Source organism: Homalodisca vitripennis, chromosome 2 (genome assembly GCF_021130785.1).
Source record: "Homalodisca vitripennis isolate AUS2020 chromosome 2, UT_GWSS_2.1, whole genome shotgun sequence".
NCBI lineage: Eukaryota > Metazoa > Arthropoda > Insecta > Hemiptera > Cicadellidae > Homalodisca > Homalodisca vitripennis.
Genome location: NC_060208.1, coordinates 205,560,801 through 205,580,549, shown reverse-complemented (window position 1 = coordinate 205,580,549; position 19,749 = coordinate 205,560,801).

Genomic DNA, 19,749 nt, shown 5'->3' with positions numbered 1-19,749 from the left:
CTACACATCACAGCCTCCACGTAGTGATAAGTACAAAAGAATTGTTATTTAAAAGTGTGCATGTGGAGGGATATTATTGTACTTAGTCCGGGATGAGTGTTTAAAGGTTTAGGTTCCTACCGTGATTGCAGCTTCGGGCTAGGGAAAATATGTACCATAGTTTAAATTCATTTATGCTGAATCGCGGTAGGAAGTAGGCTCTTATTAACTAGACGCGGTGCGGGGACATTGTTTGTTCAGTTGGACCGGCAATCAGCTGATCGGTCAGTGACGTATCGGGTGATACGTTCCGACCCGGCAAGCCTGGAGAGGGAGAGAAGTGTTCAGTCTAGTTTTGGCGATTGAGGAGTACGTGTAGCGGTCGAGTTAGTAGCTGAAGTTCTTTCTCTAACCCAATAGTTGGGATTTAGAGTAATTTATTTTTCGTGGGTAAAGTCAATTTGAAGTATTTAAAATTTTTAGTGCGTTTTAAGATCCGATCTGCCTCCGTAATCTTCAAAGTAGTAAGTCCCGTACCAGCGTATAGTTAATATCTTTTATTTTATAATACTGTATTAAAAATTTCTAAAGTTTCCCATCTTTCAGAGTCTGAAAATTTAATTCAAATTTTTGAAGTTTTGTGAATTAAATTTTGGTGATAAAGTAAATATCAAGTTTTGTGTTATATTAATTTTGAGTATTTTGAGAAGAGAACTTTTATTTTGTTTTGTTAATTTAAACCATTTTTGGAGAAGTATACATTTTTAGTTTAATTTTAATTTCAGTACCTTTTGATCAGACTCTTAATTAGATTTGATTGATTGAGTGATTTTTTGAATAAAATTGAATCAAAAGTTTGTAAACTTTGTAAACTTTTGGGTGAACTTGAATTTCGGAATAAATCAAGTATTTCCGAAAAGTTGTTTAATTTATAAAGTATTAGCTCCATATAAATTACAAAATATGTGCTGTAATAACGGTACAAAAACGACGCGACATTAATTATTCCGTGCAGTCTCATGTTTGGACAAGAGGGTGTACGCAGGTGCACACTTTCCCTCTTTGTCACAGTTTTTGTGTTTCTCTGTCACAGTTGTGTTCCTCACTCCGACACGCTTGTGTTGTTCAATTTAGAACACTGTTACACGGGTTTGAATGTTACAGTACCTCGGCACTGAAAGTTATACTCATTGTCAGGTATAAATACGAGTTTATCTTTTTATATTTTTGGGCCTTCCAATGTCCACCCACTTCGACCTCATAAAAATTAAATATTACTTATGATCGTAGTTGGAGTTAGAGTTAAGTTTTGTCTATATTTAGTTTATCGTTGCTCACACTAATGTGGTTGCCAAGCCCCTTTGCCAGCTTTTTAGTTGATCACGAAACATTAAGTACGCCAGACTCCTTTCTACAGCCTTGGGCGCCAAGCCTCCCACCAGCTACTTGCTAAAACGTAAATTAATCTATAACGGTAATGATTATATATCTTCTCGTTTACACCATTGTGGACACCGGGCTTTTCGCACACACAAATAAAATTAAGATAAGCTTCACCAAGGGAGAGTGGCGGGCCTAAATGAAACCAAAGGTAAGTTAATTTACTGTACCTCTCTAAGGAATGTCAAAACCTGCATCCTGTTGAAGAGAGGCTTGGATTTTCTAACCCTCAACGAATTCTGCTCCAGAGATCTCACTGTGGGCACACTGACCTGGAAGAATGGAGGCATAGTACAGAGCACAATTGTAGGCTCCGTATACTTGCCATATGATGCCAGGGAACTCCCTCCATCAAGAGACCTAGAGCTCCTGGTGGAAGAAGCACAAGCTAGACGTCAACAACTTCTTCTAGGTTGTGACGCCAACGCCCATCACTCTGCTGGATGGGGCAGCACCAACAATAACCCCTGAGGTGAGGCACTTTTACAATTTCTTCTAAGCAGGGACCTATTTATATGTAATAAAGGTAACCGCCCCACGTTCGCAACACGAACTAGACAAGAAGTTATTGATATAACAATCTGCACACAAGGTATACTTGGAATGGTTGATAAGTGGCACGTAAGCGAAGAGGCCTCATTATCGGATCACAGGTATATCCGCTTCAACTTGCAAGATGAGGCTGCAGATGTCCTCTATCGCAATCCCAGGAGGACTGACTGGTTGGGATATAAGTCTGACCTTCAGTCACAGTTGGGATCGGTAGGCGGAAGGGTGCGATGCTTCACAGATATAGATCAGATAGCTTCTGACCTGCAGAATGCTATAATCAATAGCTTCCACGACAATTGTCCATTGTGACGGGGGAAGAGTCGAACCAATACTAAGTGGTGGACTGCGGACCTCGCTCGCAAAAGGGCTAATGTTAGGAAGCTGTACAATCAATGCAAAGGAGCCGTATCTGGGAGTCCTATCATAGAGCTCTAATAGAATACAGCCTAGCAATTAAGAAGGCAAAACAAAGTTCCTGGAGGCAGTTTACACAGAAGGTAAATGAGTTAAGCGCGGCAGCTAGACTGCAACGTTTACTAGCCTCAGGTCCAACCGGTCACTTGGGATCTACACACTTCCGGGTCTAGTGATAGCCTCAAACTTCTCCTTGAGACTCACTTCCCTGATTGTATCTTTGAGAATGACAACACTGGAACGTCTGGTAACCATGAGGCAGGCTCACGGCCAAGAGCTTATCGTGGTAGCTGGGCCATTGCCAGAAGGATTGTCACTCTCTCTAAAGCCAAATGGGCAATTTATAAATTTGCCCCTTTCAAATCTGCAGGAGGGGATGAAATCTTTCCTGCCCTGCTTCAACAAGGGCCGGAGAATCTCCTTACCCTTCTATGTGAACTATTCAGGGCGAGCCTAGCTTATGGGTACATACCACAAGCCTGGCGTCTCAACAGGGTGGTCTTCATCCCTAAAAAAGGGAGAGCGGACTATTCTGTCCCTAAATCTTTTCGACCCATCAGTTTATCTTCGTTTCTACTGAAAACATTAGAAAGACTGGTGGAGAGGCACCTGAGAAAGGGAGTTCTCTCAGACACTCCCCTTCATTGCAACCAACATGCATACCAGCCAGGCAAATCCTGTGAATCAGCACTGCACCAACTAGTCAGTAGGATTGAGGATAGCCTGTCCGCCAAGGAATTGGCATTGTGCACCTTCATAGACATTGAAGGAGCTTTTGACAATGCTAAATTCACTGCAATGGTAAGTGGAGCACAGCGACGTGGCCTCGAGCCAGCTCTGTGCTGGTGGCTTAGGGCCATGCTGTGCTCCAGACGGATCAGGGCCGATCTCAATGAAGAATCGCTCGTGATCGCACCCACGGGGATGTCCTCAAGGAGGCATCCTGTCACCTCTACTGTGGAATCTAGTAGTAGATGGTCTACTTGAGGACCTTACTAACAATGGAATCTATGTCCAAGGATATGCAGACGACATAGTCCTTATGGTACAGGGAAAATATACAAATGTTGTTGTTGATATCATGAATACCAATCTTCAACATGTATACAACTGGTGTCAGGGAGAGGGACTGAAAGTAAATCCCTCTAAGACAGTAGTTGTACCATTCACTAGGAAAAAGAAACTAGAGTCTCTTTCTAGGCTGAAACTCGCATCGACACAGCTTGAGTGGTCAAAGACAGTCAAATATTTAGGACTGACTCTAGACCATAAGCTTACGTGGAATGATCATCTTAACAATATCCTGCACAAAGCAAAGTGGGCGCTCATGACGTCAAGGAGACTTGCAGGAATCTCATGGGGCGTAAAACCCCATATAGCACTATGGCTTTACAAATCAGTTGTAAGGCCTCAAATCACTTATGGTTCATTAGTCTGGTGGACAAAGGTGAATCAGGTAACTGCCAAAGCCAAGCTTGAAAGCTTACAAAGGCTTGGTACAATCTTTGCAAAAGGAGCATTCAGGAGCAGTCCCTCAGCGACCCTCGAGGTGGCTTTAGGACTTCTACCTCTTGATGTCCATATAAAAGCTGAAGCGCGTAAGTCAGCTTATCGGCTGGTGGTTGCTGGCTTGTGGAGGAATGGCGCGTCTAACGCGAGCCATGGCGCCATCACTGAAGCTGTAAACCCAAGCGCTATTCTCGAAATGGTCTCCGACATAATGAGAACGGAGTTCGTATTTAGTAAGCCATTCTCTGTTGACTTCTACTCCAGAGATGAGTGGAAATTGCAAGATAACATCCCAACAATAAGAAAGAGCTTTGTCTGATACACGGATGGCTCGCTTATTAAGGGTAGAACTGGATATGGAGTGTTTAGTCAATCCCCTAGAACTGCCCTTTGCGGCAGTTTGGGTCGGAAATGCTCCATATTTCAAGCCGAAATCTATGGTATCCTAGCCTGTGCCAACCTAGGCCTCACTAGAGGGTACCAGGGAATGAACATCTGTATAATGTCAGACAGTCAGGCAGCTCTTAAAGCTCTTGACTCCAACAGCATCTCATCCATGCTTGTGTGGGAGTGCTTTAACACTCTCTGCAAGCTTGGATCACGCAACTTTGTGCGTCTTGGTTGGGTACCGGGCCACACAGGCATAGGTGGTAACGAATGCGCCGACAGGCTTGCCAAAAGCGGAGCAAGCATGCCATACACCGGTCCAGAACCGAGTTGTGGTATAAGCAAGTCAGCCGCTTACCAAAGTATAAACAAATGGTCCAGGAAGACACACCGCTTGCGGTGGCAGAGTCACCAAGGACAAGCACTCGGCAAAAGACTGCTTGCTGATTCTAGCTCCGGCTTCACCAGATGGCTGATGGGGCTGGGCAGGGATCGGGTTAAGCAAGTGATTGCCTTGATCACTGGACACGGCCACTTCAGGAAACACCTAAACACTCTAGGTTTACGACATGAGGACTTGGAGTGCAGACTCTGCAATAAGTCTGAAGAGACTGCAAAACACATAATACTGGACTGTGAGAGACTGGGAGCAAGGAGAAGGGCTCTTTTCGGTGATAAACAACCAGGCGACGAACCAGATGCTAGTATCGGGGAAAAGCTTCTTAGCCTAATTAAGGGCACAAAGATAGGCTTACCCCTCTAACATCAAAGGGGCACACAATAAGCTCAGGTTGACGTGTGAGGATCTGTGAATCCACCCCAATACCCCAAAGCAAAAAAAAAAAAAAAAAAAAAAAAAACAAAAAAACAAAAGATAATAAATAAAATAAAATGTTGGGGTTAACGATATGAATTATACTTATCCAACTTTCGAAAAGATGAGTTCGGAAATTCGTACCCTGGAATGGCTAAATTATAGAAAATTAAATGATCGCATCAATTTAGGTTATTCTGGCCAAAATAGACGTATTAGATGCTCCAAAGTGTACACAAAAGTTCTTACGCTTCAATACGCGTAATGAGAGTTTAATATATCGTTAATTTCAAATTTTAATTTTGTAACAGGCCTCAATTTGGCTGTTTAGAAACATTGGTTGAAGTTGTGAAATTCGCTAGGTTGGAAGCAATGAGTTGGAGACCATTATTTAAATTTTTCGTAATCAACGTTCATCTGTAACCTTGAAAATTCTTAATGATAATACTTAACTAATATCACATCAAAATAATAATAGGATTGTAAAAGAGTCGCTATGTTACAGCAAGTAGATGTACAGAGAACAATAACCGGTGTAGGAGGGCGGCATCTGGGGTCAGAATGAATGAGGCAGAATGCATTAAGGCGCTCCAGCCTGTTATGAATATTATTACGATAAGGAATATTTTATCTGCGAGCATTTTGGCTTGTCCTCCCTGGTTTGTGTTATAAATGTTTAATTTTTTATAACTGTTTATGCCGTGGTTTGCACTTTAGTACGATTTACCTTGAAGACTTGAAATCATAAAGAGAATTCAAAAGTTCGTTAATATTATTTTATAAATACATTTTTCGTATTGAGGTTGATCGTATAAAAAGATATGCGCACACTTTAAATGTAATTCTTAACTCCTTTTCTGTTGAGATAGACATTTAGGAATGAAACAGTTCAAACATATTCGTATAATGGGACTAGGCTTTTTTAGCAAATACACTTAGTAATGTTAGATCTTGTAAAAAGATCAATAAGTCAAAGTTCACTTAAATATACATTTTTGAAAATTTATTTATAGAAGACTGTTGGAAAGACCAATTCACTTTGCTTCTATAAATCAACTGTTAAATTCTCAAAACCTTCATATTTTAAAATTATGTTTTTATACTTGGACGATGAATAGTTTATTTCTGAACTCTCTGTCGAAGAGCTAGCTGGAGTTCGAAATCGGTCATTCGTTTTCGTAAATATTGAAAATTAAAAATAATGCGTAATCCAAAATGACTCAAAATTTTACTTTTATACAAAATATACTTTTGAAAGTAGTCTCGTTTGACAAACGCATATTCTCTGAAGTCATTAAACGAAATCCATTGAGTTACAGAAACATAGGAAACCCCTTTAGGGAGCACCAAAGAAATCTTCTATATAACTGAAATAACTATTCTGTAATTTTGGGGTGACCAAGATAAGATCTCTAGTTTGCTAAGTTTAAAACAAAAACCAACCATGTACACCGTTAAGATATTTCTGTCAATAAAGTTCCTTCAAATAAATATAAAGTATGTTATAATGTTTCAATCTCAATAGGGTGCAGAAAATGTATAAATCTTTGTTTCTTTCTGGATATGTGTTCAACATGTAACAGGTATTTCCAATGTTTAAACTGAAATTCAAATTGTGTTTTAGACTTGTTAGGAACAATAAATGATAAATGTGTTAGGCCGAGCTTTTGTCCGATTTAAAATACTCCACGTCATTCTATCATGCTAATGTTGATAAGTTCCATGTTATGTACAAGGTTTTAATTAGCAGAGCGTTAGTGATTCACTCGAGGGGCTGGAAAATTTTATTTCTGTCTGTCTGTCTGTCCGCACGATATTTCGAACACGAACCGAACTATGGACTTGAAGTTTTTGTACGAAGTTTCATTTCTATATATGTAAAAGTGAGTTCTTTGATGGTGCAGACCTCCATATTTCTATGGGATTTGGCTGAGAGTTAGCAAATAGTTTTCCATTTGACCGATATGGCATCGAGAATAGCAAAATAATTACACTTTTCATAACAACATTTTCATAACAATTACGTCACGTTCAATCTGAATTTTCAGTCTTAGAATACAAACAAAGAGAATGTCGGTTAAGTTAAATAAAAGAAATGTTTGCTTATTTTATTGGTTATATGATACATAAGTAATAGTACCAAAACAAGTAATATTCGTACTGCAAGTACGAATACAACTTTTAATTACTATTCTAATTTGCGAATTAAAATGTGTTTTAAGTAATACAGTATTTAAGGTAATTTTTCTATTTCCGGATCAAAGTACGTCAAAATGTTTGCCTATGTTGCTATGTTTAATAAAAATTTAATTACTAGCAGTTAATGATTTCTACCCACCTACTTATTTACTCTACTACTTGGATAGTTGTGTAAAGCATAAAACAATAAGTAGTGTGTGTGAGAGAGAAGGACGGCAGTTGGGCTCAGAATGAATGGGGTGGAGTCGGTTTAGGTACAGTCTGCTATGAATACTATTACGATAAGAATATTTTACCTGTGACCATTCTAGTGTATTCAACCCTATCGTGTACTTTACACGAAAAATATCCGACCTTGATTTTTATGAATTAGTAATAGCATAATCTCATGTTACTGTATAACCCAAACAAAACGCATGCACAAAAAACACAAGTCAATGGAGTTATTTAAGGCGTTATTTTTCAATATTATTTTTTTGTTGTATTAAAAGATATTAACGTTCCTAAATGGCAAGAGAATCACCAAAATAATCTTGTTTAACGCTTTGTCAACTAAAGTAGAAATTTTGAAATGTCATTATTTACTATCTAAACATCATATTTTAAGTCTGAGTCCTCCATATTCCAGCTTATACGGTTTTTACAATGTCCTCATGTAATAATGATTGAATTGTCGAACTAATCAATACTTTTTAAGTCTGAGTCGAACCAAGTGTAAAATCTTCGATAAAGCTCTATTTAATAGTAAAGCAGTCTGGGTAAAGAGAATCAGATCCGAAACTTGGAGTAAAGCCTCAGGAGTCAGTCTATAAAAAAACTTGTATCTCTTCATTTGCTATTTTATACATGCAATCAATAGACATCCTGAATTAAAGTAAAGTTGTACCAAATGACGATAACACATGGGGGTGGTGACTTCTGAGGTCGTAGTAATAAATACTCGAATTGCAAAGTTTACTTATAAGTTCAATTAAATTAATGAAACTTACAAGCACCACTTTTAGTTGGTAAATTAAATGTATGCCTTGCCACGTTGCTGCCAATTAGAGTACAAGAACTAAAAATGTATATCTGATAGGTGGGCCTAAAATATCCAATGTTCTATTGAATTATGCCTACGTTATTTTACTTTATAAAACTTTAAGATTTTACTTCCCTTCGCAATATGTAGACTCACAACCCGGGCGTCGGCGTCTTGGCACGAGACATTGAAGCTGTAGTCTAAGAAGGGTTATTTCTAGTCGGTAATTACTAGGAGAGGAGTAGAAGTTATGAAAGTGGTAGCCATCTACTCAAATAATACGTGAGCTCGCCTAAAACAAATTCGCGACGGTATTAGCCATTTAATGAGACAAAAAACTTATCACGACAACGTGCTCGTCAGAAGGACGACGCCACAACTTGTATCCATTTCAATCAAGCAAATAAAAGATCTTCAAGGGTAAGTTACTTTACTATTTACAACTTTACTTTACGTTGCATTCATTTTTATATGTTTGGCATCAAAGGGCTAATTTAATAATAAAAAAATATACATTTTACTTACGGAAATAGCGCGCGAGGTGAAATCGGTCACGTAGTTGGGCTGCTACGAAGGGTTACAATAAAATATTCATACGCGTGCTAATTAGGTAGTTAGTCCGTCGATAATTTAGTTCCGGAACATTGGATGAAAAATAATATTAAGTTGTACTGTCTAACTAACTAGGTTGTGAAATGTTGCATTATATAAAATGGAACTAACTAACGGTACAAAGTAAATCTACAAAGATTTTTGCCAATCCTTAATTAAATTCTGAGCAGTAAAATACTTTATTTTAAATACATGGATGGTATTTTCAGACACATTTTAATTATTTTTTAAGAGTCTAGATTTTATTATACCTTTACAGAGAGCTAACGACTATAAACATTCAAATTAATAAAGTTAGGTATAAAAGAAAGTACGTTAGAGCCAAATGCATCCTGAAGGCAATATTGCTCTGTGTATGAATGTAGTGAAGTTATTGTTAAGGACATGCAAACCACAAGGGATCTTTTTAGAATAAACAATTCCTTCTTGTGGTTATTCAATCTTGTGCATTTTTACTTAAAATTATGTTGCTATCTTTTCTACCACACACAGTGTAGGAGACTATAACATGTCTATTTCAATATAAAAAATCTGTAGTCCATAAACAAACTACAGTATTAAAACAATAGTATTAGTATCTATAGTATTAAAACAAACTACATTTCCTTTAAACTTTTACAATTTAAAGGTAACAATGGAATAAAACCAAACTAGGTAACGTATAAAAATACATTTTAACATATTTGGTTTGAATTTTGTTTAAAAATATTAATTAAAAGTTCATATGTAGTGAACAGAACTTCTCATGCCATAATTAAGTTAAGATGCATGTAAAAGAATGATTGTAATATATTTCATAATTGTTTATTTTATAGTAAGCAATAATATAACTTTGTTTTAATTTTAGAGGCAATATTATTTTATTTATTTTTATATCAGGGAACTTTGTATGTGACAAATACCTACATTTACGTTATTCAGTGACTTTGAATATGTATCCCTATGATAATAAAAAAATAACTATGTTTTTTATATATTCTGACCCTCAGTGGTTTTTTAAGGATTGATGATAAGCAGCAGTAAGTACGTTTTATCAATACCAAAACGAATAAGAGTACACAGTATAAATATTTCTATCAACTGGATGTAGTCTAATGACATCAACGAATATTTACCATTATGTACATACATTCATGGGGAATTTTTCCTCTTAATATGTTTACACTACTATTTAGAAAATATATGAACGGAACGATACTTAAAATGTTGAACTATTAATGTAATAAAGATATAATAATTAAGTAAATGTTTTAAATAAAATGATAGAATAGAATAAAATATTATTTACTAATATATTAATTCCAGTATATATTATTTACAATATGTGGTGTAAACTTTAAATAGTTTTAAGCTAACGGACGGAAGAGATATAAAGGCGTCCATTGTCCACAAATCCCAGAATTTCAGGTAAAGCCACTGTGGTGACAGTTTTCATGTGTGTGATAATATACAGAGAAGAATGAGGCTATGCCATAAATATTCTGTGAAATAAAACTATAAATAATTATTACCAAGCCATTCTTATATGCTTTGCTTAGTATGGCGAGCAGTGCAGCGTGGGTTAACTTGACGTTAATATATGGAACCATAATGTGGGAACAAAATATTGAGACCAGTCGGGAGTATATGGGTAAGCTGGGAAAATTATGAATAATTGCCAAGCTATAAATAAACATACAATATATACTTATATAAATGGATGCCTGACTGACTGACTGATTCATCAGCGCCCAATATAAACCATGACAGAAATATGAAATTTAGTACAAACTTTTATCTTGTGTCCTAGAGAAGTACTAAGGAAGGAGTTTCCTCTCCGAGGTCAGTGCTCCGCCCCACTGGCTTCTGAAATTATGAAATTTCCCATCAGAAATGCACTGCAACTAATATACGAGGATGTTATTAAGTGAAATAGCCTGTTGAGGTGTAATTAACCATTCTTTGTAAACATTATAATATGAGACAACACAATCATATGGTTAATTTAATTTAAGTACCAATTAAAAGTTCTTTACATTTGTAGCTTGGAGAGTAAGCTTAAGATTAACAACACTTCTTATTAAAACAATTTCAGCACAGAGGTTAACCAGATAACAAAATTGAAAGTTTTAGTAAAAAATACACTTTTTTAAAATTAAATTAATCAATTAAATTAAATTAATGGAGTTAAATTAAATTAATCAATTAAATTTATTTAACGTAGTTAAATTAAATTAATCGTTTTAAATTAATGTAATTACATTAATTAATTAATTATTGATTTTAATTGTTTTCCAATATTCATTTATACAAAAATAAATATTGGAATATTTGTATTTATTTACCAGTGATAGTAAATAAAACTTTTTTCCGCGATTATTTATTCAGTGTTTCTGACGTATTACTAGTATATTTATATTGTAATGTAATAAATATGCATGCTTTAATAAAGAGTTGGATTACACGGTTCTGTATCTGTAATTTACATTCGATGTTTTTTCCTGTCCTGATTGGCTGCAGAAATGTGGGCATTTGCTCTAATCCAGGATAGGTAAAATAAGAAAAATGACAATACGGAGTGTCAGTCAATCTCCCGTCGAAATTACACGGTTTTGGTGAGAGGTAATGAGATGACGTCATGTTCAGGAATGTACCAATATAACATTCGGCGTAGCCGCTATATTTAGCCAGCAAATGAGACACTTGTGGCTCGCTGTTATTCTGCCTACAATACACAATGAGTTTCAGTCAATCTCGCGTCGAAATTACAGGCTTTGGTGAGAGATAATGAGATGACGTCATGTTCAGGAATGTACTAATATAACATTCCGCGTAGCCGCTATATTTAGCCAGCAAATGAGACACTTGTGGCTCGCTGTTATTCTGCCTACAATACACAGTGATTGTCAGTCAATCTCCCGTCGAAATTACACGCTTTGGTGAGAGGTAATGAGATGATGTCATGTTCAGGAATGTACCAATATAACATTCCGCGTAGCCGCTATATTTAGACAGCAAATGAGACACTTGTGGCTCGCTGTTATTCTGCCTACAATACACAATGAGTTTCAGTCAATCTCGCGTCGAAATTACAGGCTTTGGTGAGAGGTAATGAGATGACGTCATGTTCAGGAATGTACCAATATAACATTCCGCGTAGCCGCTATATTTAGACAGCAAATGAGACACTTGTGGCTCGCTGTTATTCTGCCTACAATACACAATGAGTTTCAGTCAATCTCCCGTCGAAATTACACGCTTTGGTGAGAGGTAATGAGATGATGTCATGTTCAGGAATGTACCAATATAACATTCCGCGTAGCCGCTATATTTAGCCAGCAAATGAGCAAATTGTAGCTCGCTGTTATTCTGCCTACAATACACAGTGATTGTCAGTCAATCTCCCGTCGAAATTACACGCTTTGGTGAGAGGTAATGAGATGACGTCATGTTCAGGAATGTACCAATATAACATTCCGCGTAGCCGCTATATTTAGACAGCAAATGAGACACTTGTGGCTCGCTGTTATTCTGCCTACAATACACAATGAGTTTCAGTCAATCTCGCGTCGAAATTACAGGCTTTGGTGAGAGATAATGAGATGACGTCATGTTCAGGAATGTACTAATATAACATTCCGCGTAGCCGCTATATTTAGCCAGCAAATGAGACACTTGTGGCTCGCTGTTATTCTGCCTACAATACACAGTGATTGTCAGTCAATCTCCCGTCGAAATTACACGCTTTGGTGAGAGGTAATGAGATGATGTCATGTTCAGGAATGTACCAATATAACATTCCGCGTAGCCGCTATATTTAGCCAGCAAATGAGCAAATTGTAGCTCGCTGTTATTCTGCCTACAATACACAGTGATTGTCAGTCAATCTCCCGTCGAAATTACACGCTTTGGTGAGAGGTAATGAGATGACGTCATGTTCAGGAATGTACCAATATAACATTCCGCGTAGCCGCTATATTTAGACAGCAAATGAGACACTTGTGGCTCGCTGTTATTCTGCCTACAATACACAGTGATTGTCAGTCAATCTCCCGTCGAAATTACACGCTTTGGTGAGAGGTAATGAGATGACGTCATGTTCAGGAATGTACCAATATAACATTCCGCGTAGCCGCTATATTTAGCCAGCAAATGAGACACTTGTAGCTCGCTGTTATTCTGCCTACAATACACATTTATTTTGGAACTGTGCAATGATCTGTTTTTTTGTTCGTATAAATCATTGTAGAAATACGATTTCTCACTGCATGATTTTAAAATGTAATAATGTTAATGTACCGAATACTGCAATCTTTGATACATTTTTGTCTGAAAACAACATGAGTTGGACAACTGGGACTGTTGCCCCTTATTGATGTAAAACTTTTATATTTATGTAGAAGTAAACATGATTTTTGAATACATTATCCAATCATTAAAGTTAGATTTGGAGCAGAAAATGGATTTCCAAAGAAATGGCGAATGGAAATCATTGAATATATTCCTGTTTCTTACCATGGTGGACCACTGGGTCATTCCTTTTTTTAGTTATGATAGGGACAATGCTTCTCACAATGATTCGCAAAGTTTTATCTTTACTGTACCGGGTTATCGAAGAGGGGAGATACGATTTAAACATTAAAAAGTAAGCCTGTAATAAAAACAATTTTATTTTTTGCACCGAACGATATAGAAAATTCTAAGATTTTACATAGCCTACATTACAAGGTTTCTATGTGAGATTTCCACGTTACACAACAGACAAAGCAATAATCGACCTTCGTCCAGGTCTGTAAATCATTGCAAGAGATACAGTTGCAATCGCACTGTTGATTCGTTACCTCAAGTGTCACAGATCCCGGATCTTCGTAGCGTAGACAATGGTTTTGATATAACCTTTTAAAGGAGTTTTTAACATCAGGAGTCCTTGGCGACCACGCAAACAGACTCATCTCTACCAATCCACCGAGCAGGAGAACGGTTCGCGGCAAAATTCCGCTTGCGCAGATCTCAAACCTCAACATTCTTTCTTTGTTATAACGATAGTTTCGTTGAAGTTACTTCATTATTAAATTTAAAATTATATGTTAAAATCGGGTCCACCTATTTGGTGACTTTAGAACTGGAATCAGCATGGCTCCTTCTAAATTTTAAATTAGTCACTCACTTCAGTCTAGTTTGAGTATCATAAGTAACACAATCTAAATACATTTAAATGCTTAAACAAACTAAAAATAATGACCACTTATATTTATTTTTTTCATCTTCTCAAATATTTTAAATGTTGCTTATGAAATGATTTTTATTTGCTAAATAATCTAAAACATTTTAGATAAATAATTGTGTATTGAACACGAATAACTCAGTTAGTTATTCATTGAAAATATATGGCAACAGTTAGAACCAAAGGTATGAAAACATTATCTTAATAGATTTAAATAGGTGTAATAAACAAACATTGTATAAGATGTAGGAGTTTTGCTATTTAGGTATCCATTGCCTTACCAGATTCAAATAACTGAGAACTGCATATATAAAAATGAATGTTTGTCTGTATGTCCTTTATAGACCCAAAAACTAATTGACCGATGATTATGAAAATGTGTATGTATATGTATTTTTCCACGTAGAAAGTTCATATGCTATTTTCTATTGTGTAACTCACCACCAGGATGCGCTGCAAAATATAAAATTTATCAAAACGGCTGCACATTATAAACTGCAACTACGAGACAGTTACGTATATTAAATAGTCAAACACTATTTGAAGGCGCTACGTTTTGATGTACATTTTGTCTTTGAAATAAAATGGTTAAATTTGGTTAAACAGCTTGAGTGTTAGACCACTTTACAATAAAGTACATGCACGTGTACAATGGTTATATAACATACACTTTTGACATATTTTCTTGATCGAGGCAAACATATCACAAACAACAAAACGTAAGTTAAGTGACAAAATAACTTGGAAAGCTTTGTTACATATCTATAAAAGATGATAAAACAAAATTCCATGTTTAAATATACTGCCAAATTTCGAAAGAAGCTACATGAATAAGAGGTATATTTAGAACTGCACCACAACAGGTTTGGGGGTGGGGGGGGGGGGGGGTGGGGGGGGGGGGGGGTGGGGGGGGGGGGGGGTGGGGGGGGGGGGGGGTGGGGGGGGGGGGGGGTGGGGGGGGGGGGGATATCTTGTATTTAATTTTAGGAACGTATTATTATATATCAGGGTTTCATTAATCATTTTAATATGTTTCACTTAAAATTCCAAGGTACCTGTACCTAAAGTGACTAAAAGTAAAAGATTATCATGTGTAGAAATTAAATTAATAGTTTGATATTGAAATCATATTTTCCTATTCCATATATTTTATGTAAATATTCTCAATTTGAAAAAATCACTAATTTTTTTAATCATGTAAATTTATGTAAATGTTTAGATATTCTAAAAGAAAGTTTTCTCACGTTTATTTCATGAATATTTACTTATTGTAACACTACAAAATTTTCTATGATGTTTAACTAATAAATGTTATAAAAAAATCAATGATACATAACTTAATTCTATAATAATAGTAATAAATAATTCTATATTAAACATACGTAATTCATGATTGGTATTAAAGTTTTTTGTTCAATATTCTGTTGATGATAGCCTTTGTTATTTAAGAATTAAATCAATATAATTAAATGCTACTATAAATAAAATATGTGTTGGTTCATTTGAGTGTATTTTATTGCCAATCGAACCTACTATTTAAATCCTCTCACAACAGCCCTTGCTCATAATACATTTTAATATTTCACAATCCTACAATTTAAATCTTAATCTAATCATACAACGTTACAAACACTAAACAAATATATCGTTTTTAGCCTAAGCAATAACAAACGCTGAATGTTAAAACCATACTGCAAAATCATTCTTTTTTTCTTTTTAAGGAGAGGCCGATCCCCTTTTAAGCCTTATTCTGTCCGCCCTCATGGGCCACTGGCCTGTGCGAGGATCTTATCAAACAGAATAAGGGGAGAGTCGATACAGTACAAGGTCAATGGTACTGATAAAAAGTGCAATGGTCACAGACAGGATTCGACCTGCGTTATCTAACTCAGACCCAAAGTCCAACGACTTAGACCGCTCGTCCATCGCACTCCCAACATAAACATTCCTGTACTGTAAGCCAAAGCTCTCTGTTTCTAATGGGATATCAATAGCCGAGATTTTTTTCCATGAGACAGTCATAGCAGTAGCTACTAATGCTACAGTATATGTCTACACGTCATCACACAAACTGTTCTTAGTACCTATTAGTTCAACGACATACCGATCCATCTTAGACCACGAATATCTAGAATCATAATCGGTGGAACGATTCCCGTTGATTACTAGTAATCCAAATCATCAGAATCAGTCGGTGCAGCCTCAGCACGCAGATTATACTACACCCGATGATTGAGTGATTAATTTGTCAGTCAGCGTTTCATTACTGGCACTAATTAAACTGATTAGATTCTACGAGGTTTGAAGAACAATAATACTGCCTCTGTTTGTTGCGAGCTTCTGTCCCTGACTGTACTTGTGTTAAATCCACTATGAGTTCAGTTCAAAATTGCCAGAATTATCAATTTAAAACTTTTAAAATTTATTCATCTCAGAGTCCTACTGACTGTGTGTTAAGTTATTCCGATCCAGGTATGAAAAAGTTGGTACAACAAAAGTGCAAAATTGTGTGCGATAACTATCTAGCAATAACAAGATCTATTGTTACTGCGCAAATTTCCTGAATTAGTTCAAACAACTTTATTATGATACCCTGTTTGTTCCGGACTCCAGAAGAAGGAGATGTTGAAAAACTAAAACATTTTGGGTAAAAGTCATAGAAACTTAGTATCGATCCTTGGTGTACTAACATGAGACTTGTTTCATCAAACAATTTACGAGTTAAATTCAATTTTATATTTTTAATTAAGTGTTTTTAACAGATTTAAATAAAGGTATTTTTCTACTTTTAAATTAGTCTTGTTTTTGGAGTCATTGTTGTTTGTTATATTCGCATTCTAATGTAAGCAATTATATGTGAATCACTCCTTAATAGTTATGAGTAGTGAAACCATTTTTTATTTTATTTATGGATGTATGAAAACAATGTTACTTAATATAACGGACTGTATGGCAACATTTGTTACATATATTTATTACTATAGGAAAGTTGCAGTTCCATCGTTGAAATTCCAATTGGAGGATAGCCAGCAGCAATTACGTTGGTGACGATCTGTTCCCAAACATCGCCAAACTCAGTGATAATCATTAGAAGAAGTCACTAATTCCCAAACCATAACCCTCCCGAATACAGGCCTATAATCTCAAGGGGTCGAATTTGGATATTTATCGACCACCATTACATTCATCATACAAGCAAACTTTTCCTTATAAACCAAATTTTCAAGCCTCAGTATCTAAATTGTATGAAGAGTGTTGCTACGACGTAATTAATGAAATTAGACCAAACTAGAGTTGAGCATTTTTAGAGTAATTATTAGGAACCCTAATGACAATTTTTATGTTTTCAAAGTAATGAGTTTAATAAAAAATTATCGCTAAAGTAAGATTTTGCAGATTTCCGCGGTTATGTTGAGACATCATCAAAACCGTTCCTTAGCGATCACGTTAGAGGTGAGATGAACATATTTACAAGTCCCAAGTATATCCGTTTTATAGTTTCGAAGGTTTTTAACCAGACGTTCACATATCACTTCTATGTAGATGTATTACTTTTTCTAGAGATAACATTTTTAGTTCACGATTCTTACATTTATGTGCATACACTTTGATATGTAAATAATGTTAAATTTTCAATGACATTAACCCTTTCCCCTGGTAACTATTGTTTAATGGACTGATAACAAAAAAGGTCTTAATTCAGTACATATATGAACATTAAACTATTTTACGAAAAACATGTATACCAACTCAACATACAATTTTATTGAATTATAGATCATACGTGTACCCAAAAATAAATTTAAAGTAGTGCCCAACGGGATATGGGAAAATACAAAAATAAAACGCATGAGTTTCGAAACCTTTAACGAGTAACATTCTAAGCATCACACAGCGGAGGGAACTGTGAAGGCTCTGCTTGGAAGGATTAAACAGCTGATTAATAGTTCCGAGTTATGATTGATCAGCTGAGAGTTTAACCGCTGAACTGGCAGATTAGAGAGGAACTTGACAGTCACTTTGACAGTTAATCCTTCCACAGTCAGCTGAAACCACGTTCATTAATCAGTAATAATCGAATCATGATTTAATAAATAAAAAATTATATATTTTTGGATATTGTTAAATACACGATAGTTCAAATGATTTCTTCAAATGTATCCTTTTTAAGAAAATGGTTTCTTCAAACATATCCCTCTTAAGAAAATTGTTCATTTTATTGTATCAATAAAAATAAATGCACATGTATGTTCCTCATCTAAAAGAACTTAAGATTGTGGGTCTAGAATTCACAAATAGCAAAAGTACTTTGACCAATTATACAGTGTAATAAAACTATGGCAGTCGACAAATAAAACCATCGAATTGCATGCCAATTTATCACACTGAGGTATCATGTAACCATCGATCTTAGCCTAGTAGGTCAATCGACTAATCACGTATGTGTGGTTCGACAAGGAAGTGGACCATTATAGAGTTTCTTGTTGTTACATATATTGATATATTTCAAAGCTCAAACTACTTTGAAGTGATAATCACGTAGTGGTGCCTTTGCATGGTATAAAGGTAACTTTTGTTTGTAGTCTTTGACGATGGAACGATTGTGAAGGTAAAATGATCATCTTTAGACGTTTACCTTTGTTTAGTTTTATGAACACATAAGCAGCGCAGTTTTACTATTTAGTGTTTTGTTTGTAATTAGTGCGTCTATTAGAAATGCCATTGAGTGGACACATAACGAATATTTTGGAATTCCTGACTTATGCGTGTCAAGACGTACTGGTATGATTTGTTTATTTTAATATAGATTTTAGTTATTTGTTTCGTTGATTATCAACCTGAAGAAGAGATCAGCTTTCAGGTCTCGAAACGTAGTGTTACTAATTACTTTTACCACTAATCGATGGCGTACGTCCGAATATTCAGGTTTTTAGCGGAATAGTAAGACCGCATAAATATTTTGTAACGCTTACACAATTTATTCATCTGATGAAAACGGTGACATTTTAGAGGGGGAAAATGGTTTAGGCACGATTTCGTGATTCTGCTATGGATTTAAAGTCTTTTATGAACCTCGTTCAATGTTTCCCTGTAACAAATCTTTAACGCGCCATTTCTGCTTACATTATTTCCAAACTTACGTTTCTGATATGCTTATTGTTTTAGTATTTTAAACTTTAATTTTAAGCAGTCAGCGTGGAGCATAGAAACCGGTATAGCCTTATGCTTAGGCTACATAAACTTATAATGTTGAATTTTAATGATCGGGTTTACAATACCACTCTTTATAAAACAAAGATTTCAAATTAATCACTGGTACTGACAAAACTTCGAAGCTTGAAATAAAGTTTATAAGAGCCATAGCGTAGCTAAGAGCGACAGGATAGTAACTTCGAGAGATTCCAATATCCACTCCTTCACTATAAAAAAATTAAATAATACTAATGAATGGTAAAAATTAGATTCTCTTTAAAAGGATTCTTATATTATATTCGTAAATCGACTAAATATATTTTCACAATGTTATTTTGTAATGGGCATTGCAAGCCCAAATATTCCTAATGATAACAGAAATTGAATACGCAGTTTCAATAATTTCACGAAAGTCATTAATGTGAA